This window comes from Gossypium raimondii, chromosome 4, assembly GCF_025698545.1.
Source record: "Gossypium raimondii isolate GPD5lz chromosome 4, ASM2569854v1, whole genome shotgun sequence".
In the NCBI taxonomy this organism is placed as follows: Eukaryota; Viridiplantae; Streptophyta; class Magnoliopsida; order Malvales; family Malvaceae; genus Gossypium; species Gossypium raimondii.
The window spans coordinates 45183534-45199273 of NC_068568.1; the positions used below are offsets into that span (position 1 = coordinate 45183534).

Sequence of the window (15740 nt, forward strand, 5' to 3'; positions counted from 1 at the left end):
CTGTGGCGCATTGTTTGCACACATGGAGGCACTATTTGTTGGGTTCCAGGTTCGTGGTATTCACTGATAATGTTGCAAATAATTATTTCCTAACCTAGAAAAAGTTGTCCCCCAAACAGGCTCGTTGGCAGGTTTTCCTAGCGGATTTTAATTTTAGCATGGAGTACAAGCCGGGGAGTGCCAACACTGTGGCTGATGCGCTTAGCCGAAAGATGGAATTTGTAACGATAAGCCAACTCAATAGTCCCTTATTGGAGCGCATTCAAGTAGGGTTGTCCCACGATCCCACGACTAAAAATTTGATTGAGCTTGCCAAAGGTGGAAAAACGAGGCGGTTTTGGCTCGAGGGAGAATTACTATACACCTAGGGACAACGTCTATATGTGCCTCAACATGGGAATTTGAGAAAGGAAGTCATGAAAGAATGTCATGATTCAAGATGGGCTGGCCATCCGGGTATACACCGCACTTTGGCTCTCTTGGAGGATCAGTTTTATGGGCATCACATCGGTTACGATGTGAAGGCTTATGTGAAGACTTCTTTGGTGTGCTAACAAGATAAAATCGAGTTGAAGGCTCCTGCTGGTTTGCTACAACCTTTACCTATTCCGGAGCGCTCAAGGGAGAGTTTATCCATGGACTTTATTGTGGTTTTGCCTAAATTTGATGGATTTGCAAGTATTTTTGTTGTGGTGGACAGGTTTTCGAAGTATGCAACTTTTATCCCCGTAACCAACGAGTGTCCTGCTGAGGAGGCAGCTCGCTTGTTTCTTAGACATGTGGTAAAATATTAGGGAGTACCACAGTCTATCATCAGTGATCGAGATGGATGATTCACGGGACGGTTTCTGGACGGAGTTGTTCAAGTTAATGGGCTCAAACTTAAACTTTTCAACTAGCATGTATCCACAAACTGATGGGCAAATTGAACGAGTGAATGCGTTATTAGAGATGTATCTTTGGCACTATGTGAGTGCCACACAAAGCGATTGGCCAAGGTTGTTGGATGTGGCTCAATTTTCGTACAATTTGCAATGAAGTGGGGCGACAAACCAAAGTCCGTTCGAGATAGTGACAGGGCAACAACCACTTACACCCAATACTGTTGCAACTCGTTATGCGGGACTGAATCCAGTAGCTTATCGATTTGCGAGAGATTGACAAGAGCAAAACGATTTAGCTAGAGCTTGTCTACACAAGGCAAGTAAGCGCAATAAGAAGTAGGCGGATCAGAATTGAAGGGATGTGTAATATCAGGTTGGTGACTCAGTCCTTGCTAAACTGCACCTAATTTTGCGACACAATGGGTTGCATAAGGGGCTTGTGTGACGATATGAGAGGCCATTTCGAGTTGTGAAGAAGGTAGGCAAGGTGGCCTATAAGCTTGAGTTGCCTGAAAAACTCAAACTCCATCTAGTGTTCCATGTAAGTATGCTTAAGTGATTCCATGAAGATGGAGAAGACCCAAAACGAAATGAGTCCAAACGAGCACCAATGGGGGTAAAAGTCGCCTATGATAGAGAGGTCGAAAACATCGAGGTGGATCGTGTGATCAGACAAAAGTACTATCGACCGCAGCATGAATACCTAATCTGATGGAAGGGATTTCCCGATAGTGAGACAAGTTGGGAACCTGCCGAAGCCTTATGGCAATTCCAAGACAAGATAGATCGGTACCATACGGAGGACGCTACGAGGGCGTCGCTAGAATCGGTAGGGGAGAATGTCATTGGTTACGTATGGGGGCTCGCAACCATGACACATTCGTGTGATCCATCAAGTGGGAAGGTGGTCATTTGGCCCGATCGGACTGACCCATTGCTTGAAGAGATTGAAGCCCCATCTACAAGCTTGTCACATATGGAAACATAATCTTCGAGGATATGCAATCGTAGATATGATATGTAATCTTAGAAGATATGATTTACTAATCTTAGAGATTTGATTTGTAGATACCTTTCAATCTTAGCCGTTGATGTACTTGATCTGTACCGTTGGATTTGGGGAGGCTCTACTATAAATAGAGGCCTCTCGCCTCATTGTAAATCACTTGAGTTTTGAAGAGCAATAAGAATTCTTGAGAGTATTCATTCAAACCACTCTCTCTCTTGTGTTCTTGATATTTTGTGGCTTCTTCTTATTTCATTCTTCGTTCATCTTTGTTTGGCTTTGAGTTGCTTTCGTTTGTGTTGGTTTTAAAGAGGAATTCTATTGAATCCTCATATTGTGGGAGTTAGGCTGACTTAGGCGTTTTAGAAGCAAGAAACTGCCTAAGGCCGCACGGATTGGGAGGCGAAAATTCTAAGTCCGTGCTAATAGCTGAAACATAGATTAATTAAAGTTCTAACAATTCCCCCTTTGACATTTTAAAAAAACAAAAGCACATTTTAGATAATTAAAGTCCCAACATCATTAATGTTGTAACTTATGAGGCAGTGCATTTTTATTTTATAAAAAATTCACATAATAATAATTTAAAATTTGATGATTTTTTTAAAAAAGGGTTCATAATTTTTTTCCGAAAAATTATCCTCGTTAGCAATGAAGTACATGTAGGCTCCTATGTAGGTTACAACATCAATACCATTAAAATTTTAACAGTTCTGCAAGTTTTTCAATAAAAATGAGTAATTTGACTAAAATTTGAAGGTTGAGGGCTAAAGTGGCCTTAAAAATATTAGGGGCAAATTTACAAAATGAGTAAATATTAAGGGCTAAATTTTTATTATGTCTATTTAAAATAATAGCTTCTGTTTAATTGTTGTCATCAATTTTATTGTGCAAAAAAAAAAAAACAATTGTTGCTAATCACATCGGTTATCTTTGTTAGTTGCGACTCACTTTGCAACTAGATGTAGTGTAACTTATTTATTTTGCTGGCATATTTTGACTCGATTATCTTGATTACCTTTATGCATCTTTCTAAGGATATTAAGCATAAATTTTGAGATTATGATTGATGAAGAGAATTGGTAAAGCCAAATTATTTTAAAGGACTCCTAGTATAATCTTTTTCTTTTAAAGAAATACCACATCGAACAAGTTTAAGTGAAGAAGATATCTTTCAATTTATTTCATGCGTTAATAAGGAAGTCAAATTGGGGTCCAATTTCAATGTTTCAAGGCAACCATACTAACTCAATTATAAAAGTTGAATAATGCTTATAAATTGGGGACTTAGTTATTGTTTTATGTACAAGAGATAGAGAGCACTAATCTGTTCATGAAAGGAACTTATTTTTGTTAATAAAACAGTTTAGAAAACAGTGGTTTTAGGCGTAATGGAAGTTTTTCTTAAAATCGAGCCCTTATCATATTTATAATAAAATACAACCAAAATTATATTTTTGCTTTGTGCGAAGGCAATCTAATAAGTGCATAGAATGAAAACTTTGTTTTACTTTTCAGAGGAAATTTAATTCTCTATATAGACCGATAACTATGAGTATTCTTGCGAAAACTTGAATTTATTCTTAAACTAAATTGCCACTATTTTTCAATAGAATATCGATGCTCAAAAAGTGTATGTCAAGAGGTTAACTCATAGTTCCTATTTATAGAGAAATAGTACAAGGGTTTTGTTTGAATAACGTCTAATTAAATAATAATATTTTAATAGAAAATAAAATTCTACTTAAAATAGAACTAAGGGGCGACATCATGCCCTAGTATACACTAGGGTTTATTGCCTCTTGCATTTGATTTCATATAATCATTTGATTTCATTTACATTCTTATCCTAAATATATTTCATATATATTTGATTTTGGAATATAATTAAGTCAACCCTTAAAATTATTAGACTATTTTTAATAGACATTGGGGTTCTCCTTAATATGTGTATGCTATATTTACATCGTTCATATGGAGTAGCATCTATATATATAGACAATGGGCCTGGGGTATGCCAATCAAAGTGTGTGTTTACATTGTTCATAGTACATTCACGTAGAGTAGCATGTATAACATTCATAACATGGGAATATATAGAAAAGGCAACTATGGTTTAAGTTATGTTTATGCAGTAGGGTAGGATGCTTGCATTGCAATGCCACAAAGGCCTTCCTTTGCATCCACATCTCTTTGCATCCTAATGTAGCCTTCTTCACCCCAGCTACTGCCCCAAGAGTTCTTCACCAACCAATACTTAGTCCCACCATCCTCTCCATATCCAACAGCCGTCACTCCGTGGTCCAGATCGGTGCCACAACTTCCTGTAAACACACCACCCGAGTAGAACTGGAAGTCGAACCCCCGCATCGATGGCAACAGAAACAGGTTGGTTGGCAACGGCCTTCTGCAATGCATCTTCACTATTGGCAGGCACATCTTCAAACCCATTTATCTTAGCCGCATGGTTGGCTTCTTCGTTGGTATTGCATGTGCCATCGACTCCCTTGTAGGGGTAAATGGATTCGGTTGTTAGGCCTTTGTTTTCTCGATGAATTGGAATGCGTCGTCCATTAGACCACCTTCGCAGCCTTGATCCTCACCCTTGGTGTCACAGTCCACCAGTTCCTGCTCGGACAAGGAAATTAACTTTCCTGTTGTCAGCTTAGTAACCCCTTCCATGGCTGCCACGGCCGAGAACGCCCAACAGCGTCCTATATATCAGCATCGCATGATCGAGACACACACATAGTTAGAACACAACACAGACAAAGAAGAAAGCATAGTAATATTTTAGTAATGTTTCTGGGAACAAGAAATTAGAGCTGACCGCATTGGCCTTGGTCCTTGATAGGTGTAACAGCTCCTTTCTTTCTCCAATCCACGGTAGAAGGCAATGCGGTGGCGTTCTCGTATTTGAAAGTGGTAGCCGTGTTGGAACACATATGGCCCTTGAACCCATTTCGAGAAGCAGTGAACTCTTGGTTGGTAAGATCTGCAAATTGGTTCACACCGAGCTTGTACGGCTTGTTGTTGGCAGCATTGAAAGAGTCGATGCGTGCCACATTTTGTTTGAAAATCTGGAAACGCTTTTGCCTCTCGTTGGTGTCCTTGTAAACTCGTCCGAATTGGACCATCCATTGTTGATGCCTCTCGTACATGGATGCATCTTCAAGAGCAGCGCGGGATGTGGCTTCACATACACCCAATATGAAGATTAGTAAGGCCAAACAAGTGAAATGATGATGCAGCTGGTGTTTGGAAGCCATGGTGGAAGAAGAGTTTGCGATGAAATAGAAAAATGAAGAGGCACACCAAATGTGATGAATTCCTGGACATATATGTATAGTCCTATTTTTTCTCCATCTATTCTTGGCTATCTGCTGCGTGATGAAGACCCAATATGAGAATTGTTTTCATAAATTAAATGAACCAGCTTTTAAGTTGATCTGGAAGACTTATAGTTTATCGTATTATTGATAAATTGGAAAAATGGAAAGGCACGCTAACTGTGAGGAAGTATCTAGCCTTGGTGTCACTATCAAACAAAGAACCAAAAACCAATTTTTCAAGTAGGCAATGGACACCCTTTCTTATGAATTGAAATAAATTAGCTTTTCGGTTTTTCTAACAATGTTACTTACACATCCGTAGATATACTAGAAACCTATGCTCCCATCTCTCTATGTATGTGCTTATAATTTAATTAATTGAAGTCTTAAATGGTTTGGGCAATGAAAGGGACTTAGGCGAGGAAGGACTTTGGAGAAGAGGGAGTGTACTAAACACCTATGGATTGCGTAATGATATAGTGTCCATTTGGAGATAAAAGGTGAGGTCCAAGTGCGTGAAGGATGGGAATAGAAACACCAAGGACTTCGTAGCTAGAGCTAGAAATAACTGTATTCATAGGCTTAGAATTAATGTTGTTAGGTGAAGGATATGAAGAGTTTGAAAATCGCTCAAAAGTGTTGAGTGCAACACTCATTGCGAGTACTTAATTTTGGTTTTGAAAATATATTATTGAAAAGGAAACCATATATCTCAAAATAATTAGACTTCATAGAAAGTTTAAACCATATATCTCAAAAGAATTAGACTTCATATAAAGTTTAAACTTTAAGTATAGTTTATTTCAATGGGAGGATGGTTTATTAAATTTGCCATGGTGTAAATTGAACGGGGTGAGGGTAAATGACAGGGTAGGTATTCGGTTAACAATTTTACTTTTTCCTTTGCAGAAAGTGAGAGCAGGTGTTGCTAGTATGAATTGGTCTAGACGAATGCCGAAATATGTATATGGTAAGATTTTAGTTCAAATATATGGGCAAATTTAAGTCTCAAATTAGATGACTCAACTTAAAGTACTTGAGATATTTAATTTTCATTCTTTTTTCATTTATTCGGTTACTTCATGGACATATACCAGAGCAAAAGATGATTTTGATCTTCCTTCTACCTATTAAAGTTACACATAAAACTAATAGTTTATTTATAGTATGAGACACCTTCTCCAAGTAACCAGGGAGATAAATGAACATATAAAATAAAAGAATTGTCCACACAAAAGCTCCATTTTGACCCTAGATCTTCCTTATCATACTGAACCTCCACGGCCTCCAAGTTTGAGAGAATTTCTTTAAACACTGTTAACTGTTCATGCACAGATGCACCTTCCTCTAAATGATGAGCATAAAGATGCTGTTTTATATGCAGCTTGCTGGTTAGAGTTTTCGACATACATATTTGTTCCAGCCTCTTCCATAATCCAGAGGTGGTTTTTTCCTTCATCACATCCTGCAAAAATTCATTAGACAAATGCAGATGTAACTGTGTTAACGCCTTTCAATCCTTGCGCTTCTTCTCTTCCTCCGTCAATGTCGAAGGTATCTTATCTACCCCTAATAGGGCTTCCTCTAAGTTCATCTATGCAAGAACTGCCTGGATCTTTATCTGCCACAACGTGAATTTGGTGTTGCGATCCAACAACGGAATTTCATACTTCAAAGAAGCTATTACCATGATTAAGATGAACAACCTGGAATCTTTGATACCAATCTGTAAAAATAGAATGTCGGTAATGACAATATATCGCAAAGGAAAGAGAAATAAAAATAAAGAACACATAGATTTTTACGTAGAAACCCTTTTGGGAAAAAACCATAAGTAGAGGAGAAGAAAATTCACTATGTCGAATTCGAATAATTACAAGAGGAGTAGATTATGTCTATTTATAGGCTTGTAAAACCATATCCTAATAGGAGTGTAGTAAGATTGAAACACCTTATTCTAATCAATATCAAATAGATGGAGTTTAATAAGGTTTAAAAAACCTTATTCTAAAATAAAATAAAAGAAGAGTAGTTCTATAGGGATCTTACTTTTATCTTATTTTACCACTGTATTTTATTTAAATAAGGATTTGGTTCACTTAATTCTAACAATTACTAATCTTCTCCCCCTTTTGAGGAAAAATGCCAAAGAGTTTCTTCCTCTGAAATTGACTTTAAAATAAAGAACTCCCCCTAGGAGAATGCATCCAAAAAATATCATGCTTAAAAACTACCACTATTAGCTTGGGCCATAAACATGTATATTTATTCGTGAATTAGTCAATCGAACATCTCAAATCGCAAAGGATACATAAAGGATGATCAATCAAAGTGCACAAACAAGGAATAAGATATCAAGTCTGAAACAAATTCCAACCAAATAGCACCATTGTAAAAATAACAAACTAAACCAGCACCATGATCACCAACACGGGACAAGAAGAAAAAGAAAATATGCAATCTTTCAAAACCAAATCAACAATGTAAAATGTTGTAGCCACCAGTCACCTTCTCATCTCAAATTTGAACATTTGCTGCTAGTATCCTCCCCCTTACCAAGTTGTCTTCTCCAAGTTGCAAACCAACTCCACAAACTTTACCTTTTTGACAACGAAAGCAACATTAATTGACTTTAATTTTGCCATTAAAAGATTGAAAAATCTATGCGTTTTTGTGATACTACAACAAAGTGAGTCAAGATTGTCCCATATAATGTTATAACAAGGTTTCGATCATCCTTGTTTTTCTCAATTTGATTCTATTTCATTGATTCTATTTTCATTTTCTTCCCACAACATTTCCCTTGGCAAAAACAAAAAGGGGGTGCGCCGCTACTATGATTTGGTATACGATAAGATTTTAGTCCAAATATATGGGAAAAATTAAGTCGGCTCAACTTAAAGTAATTAAGATATTTAATTTAATACTAAATTAAATCATTCTTTTTTATTTATTTGGTTATTTGATGGACATATCAGAACAAAAGTTGATTATATATAAATTGATCCTCCTTCCACCTATTAAAGTTACACATAAAACTAATAGGTTATTTATAGTATGAGATCAACACCTTCTCCAAATAACTAAGGAAATAAATAAACATTTAAAATAAAAGACTTAAACTCCAAGAAAATTCAAATTAATGTTTGCTCCATGTAATACTAAGTCAAAGACTTTAAAGAATAAGGATAAAATTTTCTTCCCATTAAAAAATACTTCATTTCTCTTCAAATTCTACAAAAGGGAAAAAAATAAATAACCTGCATAAATAAAATCAAGTGATATTCTAACATGGCATGTAGTGGCTGAAACATAGATAGTTAAAGTTCCAACAATCTCTCCTTTTGACATGTTGAAAAAAAACACATTTTAGCTAATGATTAAAAAAAAGCCAATAATAACAAAATAAGTCTCCCTCACAGTGTAACACCCCATACCCGGTCTAGTCGTTGAACCCGAGTACAAGATATTACCACTATAAAAGTTAACATTGTTCAGCAATCAATCAAACATAGTCAAAAAGATCATTTCCAAGCTATTTAATTATATCAGGACCTAATTCGAGCTGACGGAACATTTAAAACAAACCAAGAACAATTATGGATTAAATTGAAACTTTTACAAAAAAAAAATTATAGGTAAATAGTGAAAACATGGGTTACACGGCCATGAGGCCAAGCCATGTGACAAGGCAGAGACAATGTGGTACAGGGACATGGCCGTGTGGCTAAACTGTGTAGTAGAGCTTAAACCATGTAGGAGGAGACACATGGCCATGTCTTTAGACCATGTAACCAACTGGTGCTGAATGGACCTAAAATCACCAAAAATTATACAAAGCACATTGTCGAAACAAAGCCTTAAACTTCAAGAAAATTCAAATCAACGTTGGCTCCATATAATACTAAGTCAAATGCAGGAAGTACGTCATAAAGGAAGATCATGTAAAGGGCTAGGTAAAAAGAAAAAGGACCAAAGAAAGAATATGAAGGAAACATAGATGTACAAGGTGAACGTTGATTTGAGGGGCTAGATAACGTGTCACTAACAGGTAAAGGAGTAGGTTATAAAACAATGAGTGTAGGTGGGTTAACAATATTATCAGATGGTAGGAGATGTAGTAGTCGGTGAAAGTGGCGTGATAGGTTGTAAAGTAAGAAAGTTAGAGTAAAAAAAAAAAAAGGACAAAAAATGGCAGAAAGAAAAATAGGTTGGTGTGAATGAGGAAAGTTAAAAGGAAAAACAAATTAATGAAAGGTAAAATCGTGATTTACAAACAAACATTTAGTCTCAAGATTAAGCAAAATGAAGCCTTTTTGAACAGTAAAGTGACCCATAAGAACCGAAGGAATCAAACGAGGGGTTACTTTATCCTGAATATGAGGGTTCTTAGCATAACAAAGATAACAAAAAAAAACTCTTAAATGTGAAAAGATTGTTAGATTTGATGCCCTAAGTGTACTATATTCATTTTGTATACTTGTATTTTTCAGACAATTTGGTACAATAATATTCATTAATTACATTAATATCTTTTTTATATTGTCCTTAATGGTATTTACACACAAACCAAAATAGAAGCAAATATTGACTTATTGGTTATTTAACATTTAACTAGTACTAAGCGATATTATGTGGTTGGATCGTAATATGAAAAGAAAACTTATATTAGTAAATAACCTAAACATGTCCTAAGTCTAATAAAAAATGAGAAAACCTATTAAAAGACTATGTCGAAACCATTTTTAAATTTTGAAAAATGGGGATCGACTTTTGAAAATAAAATGGGGAGTCACCACCGATCTTTTATTAAGGTGTGACCGGTTCACCGTTAAAAATTATTTTGGTCTGCGAATTTTAAAAAAACAGGTTCGGGAGTCGGTTACGCACGAGGAAGGGTTAGCACCCTCGTGACGCCCAAAATTAATACCGAATTGATTGTTTAATGTCTTAGTGTCAAAACTTTGAAAAGATTCTAAAATACGATCCTTTGATGTTTAAATTTGGATAAACCAAATTGAATGATAAGACGTACTTATTTCGAAGAAATAAATTGTCACACTCAATGAGTTAGGGTGCGACAATTCAATTGTCAAAATTAGGTATGTATTTTTAATTAATAAATTTTAAAATTCATGGATTGAGAAGGTTATTTGGTCATTTAAGTCAAACGAGAAATTAGAATCCAGTAAGTTAGGGTTCAATTTCTCGAAATTCTAAAACATCAAACATTGCCTTTATTTTAAAATCGAGATAACTAAATGTCATATCCAGTAAGTTAGGATCCAACATTTTGAAATCTACGAAGTTTTATTTTGAAATTATACGGTTTTAACAAAATAAGCATTTGGCTATTTAAATTCATCGAGAAGAATTGAAGCCCAGTAAGTTAGGGCACAATTATCTCGAGAACTTTGAGAACCATGCTTTTTTGAAAATTATGAAATAGAATGATTTGTTGTGCTTTTAAAAAATTTCTTACAACTGAAACATGATTGAATAACAATACATAACAAAAAGGATAAATAACAACCAAACATACACTAAGAAGTGACAAACAAATAAAAGATAAATGCAAATAACAATAATTATTTTAGTCATATCATACAAATATCAATATCAATAATTAAGCACCCTATAAATTAATAATCAATTTCAGAAAAATGCTTCAAGATAATAAAAATAATAATAACAGTAAATAATATGAAGATTTGATAGAATTTGATAATGAAAAAAAACAAATAAAGGGTTTAAATGAATTTTAAAGGAAAATTTATTAAAATAAAAAAATAAAATCAAAGTGAATAACTTAAAATTAATACCTGCATTTTGATTTATAAAAAATAAAAAATAAAATCTACTTTAAATAATAGTATATGAAAAATAAGTAAAATAAAAGAGTAAATTTAAAAGGAATAAAGTCTCCATGCATAAAAATTTATCATTTAAAATTGCTAATATATTATTATATACATACATACGCATACTAAGAAAACAATATTATATAAACATAAAAAAATGAGATATCATTATATACATACATACGCATACTAAGAAAACAATAGTATATAAACATAAAAAATGAGATATCATTATGAAAAAAATTGAAATTAATTAGACATATATACATAGATGAACAAAAAAATATGTATAAATTATGCTAGGATAGTGAATAAAAAAACATATATATATTAAATAATGAATACACAAAATAATATTATATAATAAGAAAATTTATAGTAAAATTAGTTTGGTTGATATATAAAAAACTAATAATTATAATAACATCAAATGAAATTAATAATAATAAATCGATTAATTTAATAAAATGGAGCTATTATGAATTTAAACAAAATTCTAAGGTTAGATTTGAAATAAATAGATAAACATCCGAATTGAAGTAGGCTTAAAATTAAAGGGACCATTATAGCAATTTAACAAGCCAATTCAGGAATTCAAATCTTATTAGCGAAACGATGCCGTCTAACCTAGGATCTAAATGAAATTAAAATAAAAGTGCGATAACAATTTAAAAGAATTGAAAGGAAACTGAATCAAAATGAAAGCCAATGTAGAGGGATTCAATTCGCAAATTTCCCTTTTATTTCAAAAGGTGCGGATCCTCCCCGAATCAAGTCGGATCATCGGGTCAAGGCACCAAACGGTGCCGTTTTTGGAAACTTTTAAAAACTAAAAAAGAAACCCTAAATCTAAAGGTCTTCATTTGAAATGGTAGGAGGAAAGCAGAGCGCCGCTTGGTTCCTCAGTTTCTATCGCAACTCCACCCTTCAGATCCCCATCTGCTCCTATTGTGAAGAGAGAGATAGGGATCCGGCCGTTACGTTATGAAGGTAAACCTTTCCTTCTCTGCCACCTTGAAAGCCAGAACTCTCCCCTCTCTCATTCCGATTCGGACAGAGTAGAGGATGGCTCCAATGGTGCGCAAAGGTAAGATTCTTCTCCCTTTTCTCTTTTATTATATATATATATATATATTCTATTACGTATGATTAATGGCCAACAGAGAAGGAAAGAAAAGCAACCTAAAAAGAACAGAGCGGTAAAGAGAAAGAAGAAAACCTTCTTTTTTCAATTTTTTGTATTGATCTTTCTGTGTATTGATTTTCTCTTGATACAACATGCGTGACCTCCCCCTTTACAAAGGGTTTCGCTTTTTTGTTTTATAGCCCCCCATTCGAAATAATAATAATAAAACAAAATCCAAAAATGCGATCCGTTTTTCTTTTCTTTTCTCTGCTGCATTTTTCGTGTGTATTTTCTGTTGTTGCTAGCCCTTCTTTGCGTTTGTTGCGTTTGTTTGTCCTTTGCAGGTGTCGTACAAAGGCTAGCTGGGACGTGACGCATGACTCCAGCAATGCGATGAGGCCGAGGAATGCCACGGTGGGTCTGCTACTGGAGGCTCGCCCTAGCTGCTAGGGTTTCTAGTTCCTTTTCTGTTTTGGGCTTCAATGTAATTGGGTCGGGGTATCGGGCTATTGTAATTAGGCCATTTAGGCTGAGTTGGCTATTGGGCTGGGGTGTATTGTGGTAATTCGGGTTAGGTTTATATTGTATTGGGTTTGTAAATGGGCATTTGGGATAAACTTTAATATTTTGTTTTTTTCCTTTTTATTTGTTTTAACAAAATGGGCCGGGCAAATTGGCCTATTACAGACTATTATGTCATATATTAAGTCCAATTGGAGAGATGCCTTCTCTTGAGTATCGGAGCGGATGACTCCTAGAATATAGTGACTAGATGTGACTGACTGAACTGATAGTACATCAGACATGACCCAATGAGAATAGATCATAGATCCATTTATGAATTTATTCACTTATGACATTCACAGTGTGACATACCTTAATCCTGAGTGGATGATGAACTATGTATGCATGACTCGTATACTTTAAAGTAAGTAAAAGATTGAGTTCAAATGGATAAGGAACTGAAAGGTGGTGCGTTGGGTATGCAACTTCTGCAGTATATATCATAATTTACGATAGTGGAATTCATAGCCCAATTAATAGGTAAATGATATCCTCTCATTGGTATTACATGATAGATGAAAAGTAAACGTGTAACAACCCATTTTCAATGAAATCGAAACAGTGGTTTCAGGACCACAAATCCGAAGTAAAAAAATATATATTATTATTATTTTATATTCTACTGTATAACAAAAATTTAGTTAAGAAATTTAGTTAAGAAATTTTATTGCTTAAATACCTAATTTGATAAAAGGACTAAATTGCATTAACTACAAAAGTTGAATTCTAATAGCTAAAGGTATTAAATAGCTATAGAGTTTGAAATTAGAGGTCCTCATATTGTAAATAGACCACTAAAATGCTTAGGGGATAAGTATGAATAGTCATAATTGGAAATTTAATTAATTATTAAGGGTAATTTTGGAAATTAATGATTTAAGTTAAAATAAATAAAATAAAATAATCTATTCTCATCATCATCCACCAATGGAAGCTTGAAATGTTAGCAAGCTTGTTTTGCTCAATTAGGTATGTATTTTTGTCCTGGTTTTAATGATTTCTATGTTTCTGAGATCGTAGTATCTTAATCTAGCTAGCTCGGGGATTAATTTGAAAAACTATTAAAGTATTAGGGTTTTTCCATTGATGAGTATGCTTGAATTTTGAAGTTTTATGATAGAAAATAAAAGGTTGATGTTAGATAAACAACTTTTACAAAGAGAATTTTGATGAAATTATTAGGGATTAAATTAAAAAGAGAAAAATTTATGGTAAAAATTGTGAAATTATGAACTATGTGTGTTGCTATTAATATGTATAAAAATTTACTAGGCTTGAGTAAGGATTAAATTGTATGAATTTCATTTTTCGAGCCTAGGGACTAAATTGTAATGAATTAAAAGTATAGGGGCAAAATAGTAATTTTGCCAAAAATTTGTGTTGGACTAAATTGAATATGAATTATATTGAATTGAGTTAAATTCATTAGTATAGATTCGGATAGACCTAGTACAGAGTTAGATCGAGGCAAAGGAAAAATATTGGATTAGTTACCTTCGTATCTACGCAAACTCGTTGAGGTAAGTTTGTGTATGTAAATTGAGTATTTGTATGTTTTAATTAAATCATATGTATGTGATTTGTATAATTAAATCATATGTTTTAATTAAACCATGTATAAATAACAATAGCATATTCGGCGATTATCGAGTCCCGTTTGAACCTTAGAAATTTGTAGGATACAAATGACATGGCATTAGGGTTACCGATTTGGCTTGGGTCCTGCATGTTTTGCCGACTCACCACAGCTCGCATGAGCTTCCCATTATTCAGCTCACATGAGCTCCCCGTTATTTAGCTCAGATGAGCTTCCTGTTTACAGCTAATATGAGCACAATGTACATGAATTGACGGATTACAATTCAGTAAACTTCATGTGTACTACCCGTGTATCCAATGATATTTTAAATGGTTCAATGACCATAGTTCTCTTATGATATTATATGAGTTTGATATGAACTATTACTGGTATTTACATGAAATACATCAAATATGATTATTTGATGAATTCAACCATGTGTGTTGGATCTTATATGTGATTTTCATGGCTAATATGTTGGTGATCATGTGTTTAGGCTTTTGGTGATCTTAATATTTTGGTTGATATATGCTTTGTTTACTTACCTATTTTATGGATATATGGTATGCTAAATTCTGTGTTATACAAACTTACTAAGCTTAAATACTTACTCTGTGTTATTTTTCATGTTTTATAGTAATTCAGAAGCTCGTACGGGTTGGAAGCTGGTCGGAGTTATTTCACACTATCCTTCAGTCCTTTTGGTACTTTCAGTAAATTAATCTCAGATATAATGACATGTATAGGTTATTTTGGTCAATGCTGGTATATAATGTTTTGTTGAGACTAGGCATTTGAATGGCTTGTGCTTGGTATATTTTGTTGTGAATATAAGTGGCTTTATCATATTTGTTATGTGTTTGATATGGTAGAATGAAAGAAAGTAAAATGTGGTTTGAGGATGCATACATGAATTTGGTCATTTAGGTAAATTGAGATACTTGTTAACATGTCTTAAAATTGTCAATTGAGGTGCCTAAAGGCATATTGGTTGTATGTGGTGATATTTTATGTTTAAGACTTGATTTTGGCTTGTTTTGAATGCCTTGTTAGGGCTTGTTGATGTGCAAATTATTATGTTTAGGTTGGTACCAAATTGGATGAGAAATGTGGCTTGGAAAATGACCTATTTTCGTCTATATAGGCAAAGACACGGGCGTGTGTCTCAGTCATGTGTGACACATGGCCAGGTGACATGGTCATGTGTCCCTTGTATCTTTTAAATTGCGCAAGTTTGTATGCTCACACGGCCTAGCACACGGGGATGTGGCTTGGTCGTGTGACCCAAGATAAAAAGTTACATAAGCATGGACACGGGCTGGGATGCAGTTATGTGTCCCTATTTCGAATGCCCACTGGCCACATGGCTGTATGATCCCTGCAGCTTG

General features: G+C 34.4%; 1 pseudogene; it reads right to left on the minus strand.

Moving 5' to 3' along the window:
• Window positions 1–3923: 3923 nt before the first annotated feature.
• On the minus strand, window positions 3924–5251 carry LOC128040597 (senescence-specific cysteine protease SAG39-like; annotated as a pseudogene).
• Between the last annotated feature and the right edge of the window lie 10489 nt (window positions 5252–15740).